The 17,021-nt window shown below is 39.6% G+C and overlaps 1 protein-coding gene across 12 annotated transcripts in view; it reads right to left on the reverse strand.

Moving 5' to 3' along the window:
- Positions 1–12,291, reverse strand: part of PALS1 (protein associated with LIN7 1, MAGUK family member) — a 74,927-nt gene extending 62,636 nt beyond the window's left edge. For 4 of the 12 annotated variants that reach the window (XM_041757937.1, XM_041757934.1, XM_041757941.1 and 1 more), the window contains exon 1: positions 12,112–12,291. The gene's annotated coding sequence lies outside the window, so the exon portion shown is untranslated. Of the gene's footprint in view, positions 1–11,230; positions 12,089–12,111 lie in introns of those variants that run through there. The other 8 variants (XM_041757930.1, XM_041757929.1, XM_041757935.1 and 5 more) reach the window with 5 other exon arrangements.
- Positions 12,292–17,021: the final 4,730 nt, after the last annotated feature.

The raw sequence follows: 17,021 nt of genomic DNA on the forward strand, positions 1-17,021 counted from the left end.
ATGGTAATGAAACTCAATTCTGTGAATGCCTATTTTATTTTATTTTTTTTAAGTTTTTATTTTATTTTATTTTATTTTATTTTAATTAATTTTTATTGGTGTTCAATGTGAATGCCTATTTTAAAATGTGTAGTAAAAATTACCTAGTGAAAAACACTCTAATGACTGAGTCAATACAAGAAACTGATAAAACCAAGTAACAAAGTAACACTTGATCTCACAATGTATATAAGCTGTTTATAAATAAGGCAACAAATTATTTCCCCCACTTTCTCTGTTATTTCAGAGATGAACTTTATTTCAACACACAATACAATTCTTCATCACTGAATCAGTTTATGACACCTGATTCACACAATTCCTATAAAACTGCTTAATCAGGGGATCCCTGGGTGGCGCAGCGGTTTGGCGCCTGCCTTTGGCTCAGGGCACGATCCTGGAGACCCGGGATCGAATCACACGTCGGGTTCCCAGTGCATGGAGCCTGCTTCTCCCTCTGCCTGTGTCTCTGCCTCTCTCTCTCTCTCTCTGTGACTATCATAAATAAAAAAATTAAAAATAAAAATAAACTGCTTAATCAAGTTATTGATAATCACACAATCTACTCAAAATATATTTATTAAAATTTATGAAAATGCATCAGGGATCCCTGGGTGGCTCAGCGGTTTAGCGCCTGCCTTCAGCCGAGTGTGATCCTGGAGTCCTGGGATCAAGTCCAGCATCGGACTCCCTGCATGGAGCCTGCTTCTCCCTCTGCCTGTGTCTCTGCCTCTGCCCCCCCCCCCCCCGTCTCTCTCATGAATGAATAAATTTTTTTAAAAAGACATTCTTTAAAAATAAATAAATAAAAATAAAATAAAATGCAGTTCACTGCTTATCGCATGTGAATGTCACAAACTAGGTTTGTATTCTACCTTCCCCTTATCTAATATTTACGGAGTGCTTAATACACACCAAGGCACTACGCTGACTTTTTTTTTTTTTAAAGTAGGCTCCATACCCAGCATGGAGCCCAATGCGGGCTTGAACTCAAGATCCTGGGATCAAGAGTCATATGCTTAACAGTCATCCAAGTGCCCCTATGCTAACCCTTCTTGATATAGCATCTCAGTTAATCCTCAAATTAAGGCTCTGAAGGGGATGAAAATATGCCACCCCCAAATGTGATGCCTTGACATAAGGATTTTTTTAAGCTAAAGGCAATTAAGAAAAAAAAAAAAAAAAAAAACTCTTCGGCTCTCCCTTTATCTGGCTAAAAAAAAGCAGGGCATAAATTTCCTTTTGTAATGGTACCAGGAAAAGCTTAATCCTGGGAGAGGATTATCAATGGAGAAAGCTCCAAGTTAAATCTATATATCAAACCTTACTAAAATAAACTTTATCTTCCTTTATTGCCCCCACAGATTTACCTTTCCACATTTTTTTTTAGCCCTTAAAGGCCTAAACCTGTTTTCCTTTGTCTTGCTACTTCTCCACAACTTATTGGTTAGCCTCAGTGCTTCTTTGGGTCTTCATTCTTTTCTATTAAGGTCTCCATATCCACAGTCAGTAATAAGTCCTTTTTCCTGTTATTCTGTCTTTCATCACAGTGAACCTAGAAGGTTTTTCCTCCCCTACATCCCTCTGAATCAGGCACTAATATAATCCCTATTCTGCAAATATGGAGTCAGACTTTGATAAGCTAATGTGCCCAGAGTCACACACAAGACAAGAAGGTATTACAGCATAAATCTGACTCTACAGCCTGGGTACTTAATCCATGCAAGGACTGTAACCACACCATTATGCCTGTCAGTAAAGATCCTAGGAAAAGCAAGAACAAGCCACTACAAATTTATCTGTTTGCATGTATATCTTTGTAGAGAAAGTTAATCAAGAATATGTGAAAGTTAGACATGCCCGTTACACACATTTATGGCCAACACAGGATAAATGGAATTGTGTTTTGAATCTCAAATTCTATCACATTATAGGGGGTGACTAGGTTAGAACAGTCTCTGGTATTAAGCTCACAAGCAAAGCTAAAGTTTAAACAAGTAAATGATAAACGTGCAAACTGGGAACAAGCATCTATTCTGTGCCATATTAAGCAGTGAGATACTAAGATAATGACAATAGCTCCTACCCTTTAAGGAGCATGCAATTTACATGTTCAAGACTCTTCACTTTAATTCAAGTACATCTTAAACACTCAATCATAAATGGCCTTCCCCAAAAAGATTTTCATTTTACCAAAAAGACACTATTAAAATAAATCTCAAGACAGTCTAAAATATAGGCAAAGTAGAAAAATCCAAGGGCTTTGAAGTCAAACTGAATTCAAATCCTTGCTATCACTTGCAATAAGACTTTGGATAAAACAGTTAATGTCTTGGAGCCTCATTTGTAACAGGGAGACTACTGATAAAACATTACAATATAGCAGTTAATATTTAAAATATATACAAAAGATATACACACTGCATAACACATTAAGAGATGGGGCAAGGGATACTGTTCTAGTAAGAGAGGAAAGCAAAAAGTACCATGATTTAGCCAAATGATTTACTACTCTTATTATAAAGTGTAAAAAGATAAGTTATAATGTATAAATGGGTAAGGTATACAAGGAACACTGTCCCTTCAAGATGCCTACAAAGAATTATCAAATTTCCTTTCATAAACTCTTACGTATCTATTGATTACTTTTAAAGTGAATCATTATTTTGAAAACATCTGCAGGTCACTTATATAGCCCTTAGATGAATCACCTGGATTAGAGGTTTAAATCTAATTTCCATGAATCCCCTGATACTATATACACATTTATGTGTTTCACGAGAAGGGTCCAAAGAACCATCTGATTCGCAAAACATCAGCAGTATTTATGTGCATGATCAGTATTAATAAAATGTAATTTACATAATTTTCAGAGAGTGTACTCATAGGAGGCAATTATTTTAAATGAATGCAGTCTTAAATGAACTTCTGAAGCATACAAGCAAAATATAGAAAGCCTACTTCTTAGGTCAAATCAAAGTAATGCATTTAAAAAATGATTTTAGTTATTTAAAGAGAGAGTGTATGTATGTGCATGTTGAGAGTAGGGGGAGGTGCAGAGGGGGAGGAAGAGGGACAAGCAGACCTGCTGCTGGGCATGGAGCCCCACTCAGGCTGGATCCTACCACCCCTGAGATCATGACCTGAGCCAAAATCAAGAGTCTGACACTAACCCACTGACCCATCCATGTAGGCATCCTCAAAGTCATGATTTTAAAGTGATATTATCATTTCCTGTGACAGTGTAAAACCTTCAAAATATGAAATTATATTTCAACACAAATTCTAATTTTTTTAAAAGATTTTATTTATTTATTCATGAGAGACACAGAGAGAGAGAGGGAGAGGCAGAGACACAGGCAGAGGGAGAAGCAGGCTCCATGCTGGGAGCCCGACATGGGACTTGATCCCAGGTCTCCAGGGTCACACCCCGGCCGAAGGCAGCCCTAAACCGCTGGGCTACCCAGGCTGGCCTAAATTCTAATTTTTTTTATGTGAAGCCAAGCAGTTATAACTTACATCAAAAAAAGCTCTAATTTAGGGGCAGCCCCGGTGGCGCAGCGGTTTGGCACCGCCTGCAGCCCGGGGTTTGATCCTGGGGACCCTGGATCGAGTCCCACATCGGGCTCCCTGCGTGGAGCCTGCTTCTCCGTCTGCCTGTGCCTCTGCCCCTCTCTCTCTCTGTGTGTCTCTATGAATAAATATTAAAAAACAAAACATTAAAAAAAGCTCTAATTTAAAATAATTTGGCTATAAATATAAACACAATTATTTCTAATTCTTTTAAAATATATATATGTTTAAAGGTTTTGTTTATTTGAATGAGAGGGAGAGAAACCATGAGCTGGGGGGGCGGTGAGCTGAGGGAGAGGGAAAAGCAGACTCTCCACTGAGCAGGGAGCTTCACATGGGGCTCGAATGCAGGACCCTGGGATCATGACCTGAGTGGAAGGCAGACACTTAATTAAATGAGCCACTCAGGTGACCCTCTGTTATTCTAATAATTTCTAATATCTGGAATAACTATTTAGACATACTACAGACTGTATAAAACCTGAATTTCCTTAATTATTTCATATCTGTCGATTTGTTACAAAGCACTGTGCAGCAATAAAACTCAGGGAGAAGTACATACTTATTAAGTATCTACTATGTGCCAGAAAATTTTGCTCTGTGCCTTGTATACCTTATTTTAACCTTTTCAATCATCTTCTGAGGTGGCAACATGTTACAGATGAGGAAACTGAGAGCTTGGGAATTATAGCATGTACTACCTTCCCAACTCAGTACATGACTACAATTTTCATTTCTTCTGCTTTTTGTCTAAAACAAAAATAGGCAAACTAAGCCCATGGGTCAAATCAGGCACACCCTGTTTTTATAAAGTTTTATTGGAATAATCATTCACTTCTTTGGTTGCCTTTGCACTGTCACAGCAGAGTTGGATAATTGCAATAGAAATTATATGGCCCCCGGGACGCCTGGGGTGGCTTGGCGGTTGAGCGGCTGTATTTAGCTCAGGGCATGATCTCGGAGTTCTGGGATCGAGTCCCACATCGGGCTCCCTGCATGGAGTCTGCTTCTCCCTCTGCCTCTTTCTCTGTGTCTCTCATGAATAAATAAAATCTAAAAAAAGAGGAAAGACAGAAAAGAAAGAAAAGAAAGAAAAGAAAGAAAGAAAGAAAGAAAGAAAGAAGAAAAGAAAGAAAAGAGAAGAAAAAAAAAAAGAAATTATATGGCCCCCAAGGCATAAATATTTACTATCTGGCCCTTTACAGAAAGTTGTTAACCCCTGCCTAAAAGGATCAAAAATGCCAAGAACCTCAGAGGACTCAAAACTTCAATGTTTAGGGTTTTGGGAACAACTATTAACCTAATAAAGGAACTTTAAAATTATATGAGACAAAAAGCCAAACTGCTTGAATTTTATAATGATTCAATCACACAATGAGCACTTTACAAAAATGATAAAATTAAACAGCTTGATTATGAGATTTCTGAAAACTTATTTTCATAATTAAACTGTCTTCTGTAGTTTGAATTGATGGAGGAAAACTTCACAATTCAAAATGTTAAAATATATCTAATGAGCATGCATCTTTTTTACCACATACCTAAATTTTTCATGAACATCTTCAGTATAGCAAAAGAGAGACTTTTTCTAACAATTTAAATTTCACTTCATACTTTTTGATTTAATACATTTATTAAATTCATTCTACTCTAAGACAAACATATATATAATTTCTCAAGTCTACAGGTGATTTTCTGGTGTGAGAAAGGAGCCTGGGTTTTTGCTGTTGTTGTTGTTGTTGTTGTTGTTGTTGTTGTTTTTAATTACCATTGCTTTTATTCCAAGTAAAAATCCAATTAAATAATTTTATCTTCATTCAAAATATACTTCAGTATTCAAATACTAATGTATTGTTTAAATAAATAACTTTCCTAAATTAACTCAGCATGAGGAATGCTTGACTACAATGATACAAATAACATTTTCTTTCTTCATTTAGTAATTTTAAACAGGAATCCTTCAGTGGTAAACTACAGTCTACAAACTCCAGTATAGATCAAGAAAATTTAAAGTGTGCCCCACTTTGGGCTCCCTGCTCCATGGGGCACCTGCTTCTCCCTCTGCCCCTCCTCCTGCTTGTGCTTTCTCTCCCTCACCCTCTCTCAAATAAATAAGTAAAATTAAATTTTAAAAAAAAGAAAACTTAAGTCATATCAATATGTAACATTTACATAACTGTTAAGGAACATATTGACCCCTTTGACTTCATAAACATTTTAGTTCATAAAATCTCCTTCTTCATTTTTAAGAATAAATGTTAATGTATATAAATCAAAGAAGAATAATCCAAAATTATTTTTTTTGAAACTACAGAACTTTCCTAGAAACATGTAAGGCTAGTTCAATATTTGAAAATTAACCAGCATGAGTCACCATATTAAAAGATTAAACATAAGAAATCCGGATGATTACCTCAAGAAATGTAGAAAACACATTTCACAAAATTCAACATCTAGTCATGATAAAAATCCTAGGCAACATCTTGGAGAAAACTTCCTTAACCTGATCTAGAAAATCTACAAAATTACCTCCAGCTAACATCATATTTATAATTTCTAAAAAAGATTTATTAATTTTAGAGAAAGGGAGGAAGTGAGCACAGGGGTGGGAGAGAGGGAGATAGAGAATTTCAAGCAGATTTCCCACTCAGCAGGGAGCCCTGATGCAGGGGCTCACTCTCAGGATGCTGAGATCATGACCCAAGCCAAAATCAAGAGTTGGATGCTTAACTGACTGAGCCACCCAGCTAACATCATATTTAAAGGTGAAAGACTGAATGTTTTTCCCTTTAAGATTGCAATGAAGGCAAAGATATTCCCTTTCATCACTCCTATTCAAACATTTCACTAGAATGTAAGATGTGCAGTAACTGCAATAAATGAAGAAAAGGCATATAGATTAGAAAGTTCTTTATTCACAAAGGACACAACTATCTGCTTAGAAAAACCCTAAGAAATCTATCCTCCTCAAAAAACCCTAGATAATGAGTGAGTTTGGTAAAAACTGAGGATACAAAGTCAATATAAAAGAAATCAACTGTATTTCTATATACTAGCAATGATCAATTAGAAACCCATGTTGGGTTTTTTTTTTTTTTTAAGATTCTATTTATTTTTTTGCTAGAGAGCAAGCACGTACACACAAGCAGGGAGAACAGCAGGCAGAGATGAAGGGAGAAGGAGGCTCCCTGCTCTGCAGAGAACCAGATGTGAGCTTGATCCTAGGACCCTGGGATCATGACCTGAACCGAAGGCAGATGCTTAACCACCTGAGCCACCCTGGTATGCCCCCTGCAACAAATTTGCTTTTGTTTTACAATTTTATTTATTCGGGGGGCGGGGGGGAAGGAGGGAGAGAGAGGGAAAGGGAGAAGCAGGTTCCCCACAAAACAGGGAGCTTGACGCAGGGCTCAATCCCAGGACCCCAGGATCATGGGGCAGGCAGACACTTAACTGACTGAGCCACCCAGGTGCCCTAAAACTTACTTTTCTTTCAAAAGACCATTTATAATAGAACAAAAAAACTGAAATACTTAGGTATAGACTTAAATAAAATATTAGCAGGACCCATATGCTGAAAACTAAAAAACATTCATGAAAGGAAGCAAAGATCTGAGTAAATGGGAGAAAAATACTATGCTCATAGATTGGAAAACTCAATTTTGTTAAAACGTCATTATCCTAAAGTCGATCTGTAGATTAAACACAATCCCAATCAAAAGCCCAGCCGATTTTTTTTTTTTTGTGGATATCAACAAGCTAATCCTAAAATTTATATGGAAAGGCAAAAGAACTAAAATAGCTAAAACTATTTTTTAAAAAGAATAAAGTTGGGGAATTCACATTATCTGATTTCAAGACTTATTTTAAAACTACAGTAATCAAGACACTGATACTGGCAAAGGATAAACATATCAATAAAACACAAGGGTCTAGAAATAGACCCACAAAAATGTAGTCAAATGGTTTTTGACCAGGAGACAAATGCACTTCCATGGAGAAAGGACAGTCTTTTCAACAAATGGTCTGAAACAGACCTGAACAAATAAATGAAACTCAACCTAAAATTCTCTTTATATAAAAACTAACTCAAAATGGAACACAGATCTAAATGTAAAAAACTATAGTACTTATAGAAGAAAACAGAAGAGAAACCTTTGTGACCTTGTTTTAGACAGTGTGCTTATATACAATGTCAAAAGATCCATAAAAAAAAAAAATGATACTTTGGACTTCATCAAATATAAAACCTTGGGATGCCTGGGTGACTCAGCAGTTGAGCACCTGCCTTCAGCATAGGGTGTAATCCTGGAGTCCCAGGATCAAATCCCACATCGGGCTTCCTGCATGGAGCCTGTTTCCTCTGCCTATGTCTCTGCCTCTCTGTGTCTCTCATGAATTAACAAATAAAATAAAATAAATAAAATAAAATAAAACCTCTGTACTTCAAAAACCACTGTCAAGAGGATGGAAAAGGCAAGCAACAGACTGGGAGAAAATCTCCGTAAATCACCTGGACTATGAAAAACTCTCAAAACTCAACACTTAGAAAATCCAATATTATTAAAATGGGCAAAAGATTTCACTTAACCAAAGAAGATACACAGACAGATCAGTATATGAAACAATATTCAACATCATTAGTCAAAACAAAATGCAAATTAAAAAAAAAGTGAGAAACTGCTACAAACCTATCAGAATGTAAAACTAAAAAAACTGACCATACAAAGCTATGAGGACGTAAAGTAACTGGAATGAACATTCTTTATACACTGCTGGTAGGAATACCAGGCAGTTCAGCCAATTTGGAAAATGGTTTGCTATTTTAACAAATTACCACAAACTTAATGTTTTAAAATAACACAAATGTATTATTTTACAGTTCTGTGCTTTAAAAACTCTGACCTAGGTCTCCCTGCTCTAAAATCAAGACATTGGCAGAGCTGTGTTCTTTTCTGGAGGCTCCAAATGTTAATCCATTTCCTAGCCTTTTTGAGCTTCTAGAGACCACCACATTCCTTAGCTTATGGCTCTTTCCACCCTCAAAACAAAGAACTCTTCATCTCTCTGAAGCTGCCTCTGTTGTTAGATCTCTTTTTCTTATTCTACTGCTTCTTTCCCTTTTAAGAGCATTTGTGATACACTGGACCTACCTGGGTAAACTAGCATAATCTCCCTATTTTAAAGTCAACTGAGGGATCCCTGGGTGGCGCAGCGGTTCGGCGCCTGCCTTTGGCCCAGGGCGCGATCCTGGAGACCCGGGATCGAATCCCACATCGGGCTCCCGGCGCATGGAGCCTGCTTCTCCCTCTGCCTATGTCTCTGTCTCTCTCTCTCTCTCTGTGACTATCATAAATAAATAATAATAAAAAAAAAATTAAAAAAAAATAAAGTCAACTGATTAGCAACCTTAATTCCACGGCAACTTTAATTTGCCTTTGCTATGTAACCTAATTTATTAACAGGTTCCAGGGATTTGGATAGCTTTGTGGGCCCTTATTCTGCCTACCACAGACCGGTTTTAAAGTAAAGTTAAACATATATTTACTATATAACCCAGAAATGAAGACTTATGTTCACACAAAAACCTGTTCCCAGAGACTTATAGCAACTTTTTCAGAGTTAATTTTTTTTTTAATTTAAAAACTAACTCAAAAGTTCTCCAACTACTGGATAAACTGTGGTGCATCCCATAAACGAATACTATAATCAGCACTCAATCAGAAGGAAATGCTGATACACTCACAACATGGATGCCTACTCAACTGTAATATGTTAAATGAAAAAAAAAACAGACTCAAAAGGCTAAATTCCAGATGATTCTGTTTATATAATAGTCTAGAAAAGAGACTATAGGGAAAGGCAGTAGATCATTAATTGCCAAGGGCTACAGGTGAGGGGCAGGTTGATTATAGAGGTGTAACTTAAGGGAATTTTATAAGGGCTGGACCTATACCTGATTTTGGTAGTTACACAACTCTATGCATTTGTCAAAACAACTGTACAACAAAAAGCATTAATTTCATTTCCTGCAAATTAGAAATAAAGTTAAAATCCTTTTTTTTTTTTTTAAAGATTTTATTTACTTTTTTTGAGAGGGAGCACACAGAGGGAGAGGGAGAAGTAGACTCCCTGCTGAGCAGGGAGTGCAACGTGGGGCTTGATCCCAGAACCCTGGGATCATGACCTGAGCCAAAGGCAGAAACTTTAACCAACTGAGCCACCCAGACACCCCAGTTAATATCTTTTTAAAACAAAGAAAATGAAACATCATTTACCAGATAGGGAGAAATTTTAAAACATGACCATGCTAATCTGACAATTCCAAGCATGGGCAAGGATGATTTATATACTGTTAGCAAGGATGTAAAATGTTAAATTTTAGAGGAAAATTTGGCTGCAGTTAGTAAAGCTGAAAATGCACATCAACCTATGGCCCAACAACTCCACTTACAGGTAGGTATACATTCTGGGGAAACCCTCACACCTGTGCTGGAGGAGACATGCACAAAGATATTCACTAAACATTGTTTGAAAAACTGAAAACAACACTTTCGTAGGGGAATAAATTAATAATGGTGGTCAGTGGTTATTAAGAAAAAGAAAGAAATGCATAAGGAAAAGGATCAACCCTGCTAGCTACCATTTTATGATTTTGAGAATTTATTGGTTTGCTAAACTAACAACAGTATATAGTGAAAAGAGCGCTGTACTTGGAATCTGGAGACAAGTATTTTAGCATTTAGTTCCAACTCTGCCACTAACAAGCAGTCAAACTGTGGACTACTTAACTATATAAACCTCACTTCCCTTTCCTGGAAAAGAAAGGGATTAAGCTATACAACACTAAGACTATTTCCAATTCAAGAATTCTATGTTTCAGTAAATATAGAGAAAAAATTATATTCCAAAGAATCTATGCTGAGAAACTATTTTTCCCAGGCACCCTGAAATCAGAAACTATCAGAAATAGAACATCTTCGTATACTGATACATAAAATGGATCAAATTTCTTGGTATTTTTGTGATGAACTTTTTAATCAAGGTCATAAGTCAGAAAGAGCATATAAAGAGTTAAGCCCACCATACTGACTCAGGTCACTGTCATGTAAAACTCCCCGTTGTAATATTCTAAAGCAAGCTAATATAATTAATGAGTTCATTTTTACTTGCCAAGTTCAGGTTTGTCCAGCCAAAAGTCATTTAGATACATAGTAAAATTGACTTGGTTCTCTTTAGCTAAGATAAAATAATGAATTCCTTTTCCGATTTTTGCATGTATGTCATCTATGAAGAGCTGACGTTATAATAGCTTCAGCCTACTACAATAGTTTAAAGAGCCTTTTAAAACTTCATATGCCATGTCCACAGGGAACTAGTAAAAACAAAACAAAACAAAACAAAAACCCCAGTTCATAATCCAAAAAAGCTTACTTAACAATTTCATTACCACCAATACTTAAACTTCAAAGACACCAATAACCACATGTCATTTGTTCCTATTGCAGAATTTAATAGGTTATTAAGTTCTGGTATAATCCAAAGGCATAATTAGGAGACTATCATTAAACATGAAATTGCTTTTTTAAAAATCAGAAATATTAACAACACCTTTTACCTTGTGGGGAAAATCAAAATTTCTCAGGTCCTGTTCTACGGGATTTCCAAATCCTCACAACTCTAAAGGAGTACGGAGACAACGCGCACACGCTAAGCCACTTCCAAAGACCTCTTAGCTATCAGATTTTAATTTTAGCGCCAAGAGCCAAGAAAAACCTTCCGACCGAAAACCTAAATTCCGTACACATTACTGTAAGCCAACCAACTGAACAGAAGGTGAGTTATTACTATTAGCAAGTTACATAATTTGCGTCAAAGAGTGTTTAAAGCGTCTCTCATTAAACGAAGGTCACAATAATTTACAGGCTTCAAAGTTCACCTTGCAAACCTCAGGTAAATTATCGGAGACCATTAACGAGGTGAGACTTTAAAAGTGGACACAAGGAAGTAGGAACTGTTTGTTTCAAGAACGCAATAAGCAGCCGAATACCAGGGGCTGAGTCAGGCAGAGGAGAGCTGACTGCATTCCGTCTCCTAAAGGAAAGTGTTCGCTCCGCCGGTTTCCCCCGCCCGGCCGCGGTCTCGGGGGCCGCGAACCCCAGGCGGGGGGCGCAGAGGGCAAGGGAACTCCCGGCCGGGCCCCTGCAGCGCGGGCGGGGAGGGCTGCAGCCCCCGGCAAGGTGGTCCCACGCCGAGGCGGAGGGAGCGGGCAGGGCCGGCGGCGTCCTCCCGAGGGACAAAGGTTGGGCTCACGCCCTCCGCGGCCGGCGGCGGCTCCCGCCGCCTGGGGCAGCCAGCCCTGCAGCCCCGGGTGCCGCCCCGGCCCGGGGGAGCGGCGGGTGGGGGAGGGGACGAGCCCCGCCGCCCCTCCCCCGCCGGGCTCCCCGGGACCTGTTGATTAAGATCTCCTCAGAGTGCCGCGGCTGCTCCGCCTCTTACCTCTGCGCCACCGCGGCCGCCGATCCTCCCGCCCCGGCCGCTCCCACACACTGCACAAACGACAGCTCCCCGGCGGCACTTAAAACACCGGATAAAGAATCCAGAAACTCCCGATTCTCCACTCACAATCCTTAGACCCCGCCTCCGCCCCGCCGCCAGTCGCCGCCGTCCCCGCCGCCGCCGCCGCCGCCGCCGCCGCCGCCAGCGACTCCGCCTCGAGACCGCGCGAGACCAGCCCCCGCGGCCGCCGCGGGACCGCGCACGCGCCCCCGGGACGCTGGCGCAGCGGGCGCGCCTATCCCAGTTCCTCCTCGGCGCGCCCCGCCCGCCGCTGGGCCGGGAGGCTGGCGCGGTTCGCCCAACCCCGCGCCGGCGTGGAGAGAGGGCCCGCTCATTGGCCCTCCGCAGTCCCGAGCGGCCGGTCGCGCGCCCTCGCGCGCCTCTAAGGTACCGAGGGCTTCGTGCTCGCCCGCGGGAGGGCTGTTGCGGGGACGGGAGGTTTTCCTTCAGCCGTGGTCGGCCGCGGGCTGTTGTCCGGACAGCCCCTACCTTCCTCTCCGCGGAGGTCCGTCAGTTCCTGAAGAAAATCTGATTCCCTTGAGGCGACCCCTGTGTCCTGTGAGGCACGTCACGCAATCTAACTTTTTTTTTTTTTTTTTTTTTTTTTTTTTTGCAATTTAACATTTGTTTAAAGAAAGAACCACGACGTAAACACCTGGATGTGTGACGTCTCCACATAATTCTCCGCTACCGCAGAAGACCCAAAAGCTAGCAGTTAGGACCGAGTTCTGAAAACCAGAAAGGAAGGATGCCGAGAGCCACAGCTGTTGGCACAAAACTCCAGTGAATGCACTTAGTTAGCTGGGCCAACCCATATGCAGTGCAAGGAAATCCAGATAATCCTAGACACTGTTATCCACACCCAAAAAGAAAAAAAAAAATAGTGTGTATGTGACATTTTCTCGTAAATGTGTAAAATAAGTAACAATTCCAGAAGCTTCCTCTAGTTCCACCACAGAGGTTTTCTTCCTTCTGCACAGTTTCTCAAGTCAGGGCTGTTGACATCTGGGCCGGTTAATAGGTTGTGGCGACTGTTCTCTGCATTGTAGGACGTTTAGCAGCATCCCTGGTCTCTGCTTGCTGAGTGTCAGCGGCACCACTACTTTCATTGGTGACCATCAGTATGTCTCTAGATGATGGCAAAGGTTCCCTGGGTGGCAAAATCACCTCCAGTTAAGAACCACTAGCCTACCTGTTCAAAGAAACAGCCTCTATAGAGAGACAGTCACTCTTTACCCATATCTCCCAACTGCCTGGCCTGGCCCCAAGCAGTTTTGCAAAACACCTTCACCCAAATGAACCCTCTAGCTACCTAGACTTGCTTCTGCAGCTACTTGGACTCTTTTGTCACAGGACTCCACCCTAATAAAATGATGATAACTATTTATATGAGATACCAGCTGCTGATCTCAAAATATGTGGAAATGCCTTTGGAAAGTGCTATAAAATATCATTTTTAATTCCTAAAGGTATTTTCATTTTAAAAGAGGTTAGACCCAATGACAGATTAAAAATTTACTCTCTGCTAAATAGAGACATTCCCAGAATCCCCAAATCATTCAAATTATTGGCCTTGTGTGCAAAAAAGAAAGGATAGCTGGAAGAGTGAAAGGTATGGAAACTGGAGGCAAGTGATTAGAGTTATAGTTTTGATGATTACTAGTTCTGTGATTGATGACAACTACTTGGATGCGTGACAGGTTTCCTGGGCCTAAATTTTCTCATCTGCAATATAATGAGTTAACTACTGTTTTGTTTTGTTTTTCTTGTTTATTTTCTAATTTTAAGACTCTGGTAGCCTCTGCATATGGAATCTAACATGAGTAGCTTAGAGGGCTAAGAAAATATAATATTCATCCTCAAGTAGAATGAAATGGTAATCTGTGGTTTAAAACTTCTGAAGTGGGCAGCCTGGGTGGCTCAGTGGTTTAGCGCTGCCTTCAGCCCAGGGCATGATCCTGGAGACCTGGGATTGAGTCCCATGTCAGGCTCCCTGCATGGAGCCTGCTTCTCCCTCTGCCTGTGTCTCTTCCTCTATTTCTCTCTGTGTGTCTCTTGTGAATAAATAAATAAGTATTTTTTAAAGATCAGAAATAAAACCTCTGAAGAATTACTCAATCTTGGCACAAGGCAGTTCACCACTGAGTCACTTTGGCAAATTTGTAACAGTATTTTGGGTGAGTAGTAAAAGCCAAATTGTAAGTCAAGTGTACAGTGGAGAGTAACCATAGTAAACACCCTTCTGCTTAACCCATCATCTGCCAACGGCCTCTATTATATGTTTATATAATGTTATACTATTTTATCTCATTCAAGGCTTGGGGAAATAGATTAACATTTCATTTCAGCCGTTTGCAACAGGTCTGAAATCTCAGTTTTCAAGATTCTACCACTCACTATTATATGTGAAATCCTTAACGGAAGCCATTGATTATATCCCTTTGGTTTTATCACTTCTATGTACTAGTGAAGGCCGAGTTTCCATAACTGAATAAGCAGCCTAATCTCCTACAATTGTGTGAACCAGATGATCAGAAATAATGTAAATTAGAAAAGCCTGGCTGGCTCAGTCAGAAGACCATGTGACTCTTGACCTCAGGATTCTGAGCCCCAAATTGAGTATAGAGATTACTTAAAAATAAAATTAAAAAATCTAAAAAAAGAAAAGAACGTAAATTAAAAGAATACTCACTGATTCACATATAAGAGAAATTATGAAATACGCCATTAGGTACATTATTAGCTACATATCTAAAAAAGTGTTAAATATATTTTAAAAAAGCAAACAAACCATGACCTTTTTGAATTTCATTGGGTTTAGTTATTATTTTGATATGTTATAGTATTTCTTAGCCTTTCCTAAATCTAGCTTTAAAAATTATGTCTTTAGATTAAGGACGTTATGCAGTTGTTACTGTGTAGAATGGAAGGTCCCACTGTCTAAGGTTCGCAGCAGCATCATTTAGTACAGGTCAGTATCATTCAACTCAAATAACTTTAATATTCACCCATTAATTAAAAAATATATATTGAGTACTTCTTATGTGCTAAGCACTGTGTTGTAAGGAATTAAAACATGTGACAGTTCCCATCTTGGAGGAATTTAGAGTAAGCCAGAGAAAGGGACAAATCCATGTAGGTAAAATACCAGGAAAAGTATGGTAAATGAAAATAAGGTGACTGGTGGGCTCAAAGGCAAAGTCTTATACTAGAAGAAGCTTTTCCCTTTAATGATGGGGGACAGAGAAAGGGACAGAATAAATTATTATGAAAATACCCACAATAATAGGAAAACCAAGATCTTGTACATGGCTTTAAAAAGATGGGCATAAAACTTTTCCTCAATTTGAATAACTGAGTGAAGTACGCAAGGAAAAGCATGGGTTTATTATGGGAACAACAAGTAGTCAACAATAACTTCAGGGTAGGATAGTCAACATTTAGGATGTTAATCATTTATCACACTTTCTTTGGTACGTTTTCTGGTCAGTCCTGTGCTAGGCTGGGGGTGAGTAGACAAATAAAACATGGTCCTGGAGAAATTTTATTTTAAAGAGAGGAGATAGGAAAATTTGGAGTTTAGAAATTTTTAATGAAGGAAAGACCAAGATTAGATGCCAACAGAAAGGAAATCAAGTTTGTTCTCCTTGAAAATAGCTATAAAATTACCCGTAGCTTTTCCTCACCAAGCTCCCAATCAAATGTTTTGTTTGTACAACAAATCTCAGCTGCTGCTTTAATTCACACCAATATGTGAATACCTGTGACTGGGTGTAGGGTGGTATCTCTGATGAACTCCAGAGTTGAAACTTAAATGCTTCTTTTATCCTCTCTTGGACTGATTCTGAGTTTTAACTCTACTACTGCTTCAGAACAGCCTTTGTCAAGGTCACTGATTTGAGCCACTTTATTAAATGCAAAGGTCATTTAATAAAGAGTTCTCATCTTCCTTATCTCTGGCAGCATTTGATGGCATTGTGCATTTTCTCCATTTTGTCCTCTAAGCTCTGGTAACATTACTCTAGCATCTCTTCCTACCCACTAGAACCTCCTTCTCATCTCCTTGCTGATTCTTTATCTCCCTGAATGCTAAAAGTTGGAGTGTCCCAGGATTTTAACAGTCAATATTTTACTCCACCTGGCTTTGAATCCCAGCTCTACCATTTGCTGGCCATTTATCAGAAGGAAATCACTAATTTCTCTGAGATTCAGTTTCCTCGTTTATAAATTGAGGATAATAAAAGTTGCTACATCCAATGGTGGTTGTGAAGACTAAACGAATTATATGTATAAAGTGTTTAAAACAGTGCACTGAACTGTATGCATTAACAACTTATTGCAGGGATCCCTGGGTGGCGCAGCGGTTTGGCGCCTGCCTTTGGCCCAGGGCGCGATCCCGGAGACCCACGTCGGGCTCCCGGTGCATGGAGCCTGCTTCTCCCTCTGCCTGCGTCTCTGCCTCTCTCTCTCTCTCTCTCTCTGTGACTATCATAAAAAAAAAAAAAGAATATGCAATAAGTTGTTTATTTATTTATTTATTTTTATGATAGTCATACAGAGAGAGAGAGAGAGAGAGAGAGAGGCAGAGACGCAGGCAGAGGGAGAAGCAGGCTCCATGCACCGGGAGCCCGACGTGGGATTCGATTCCGGGTCTCCAGGATCGCGCCCTGGGCCAAAGGCAGGCGCCAAACCACTGCGCCACCCAGGGATCCCCTTATTGCATATTCTTATCATGTCCTTATTCTTATCATGTTCTTTATCATTCGCTCCCTACATGACTTCATCTGATCTCGTGGCTTTAAATTCCATCTATACACGTCAACTTTAAACTGATCTCTAGCCTGAACTTC

Source organism: Vulpes lagopus, chromosome 6 (genome assembly GCF_018345385.1).
Source record: "Vulpes lagopus strain Blue_001 chromosome 6, ASM1834538v1, whole genome shotgun sequence".
In the NCBI taxonomy this organism is placed as follows: domain Eukaryota; kingdom Metazoa; phylum Chordata; class Mammalia; order Carnivora; family Canidae; genus Vulpes; species Vulpes lagopus.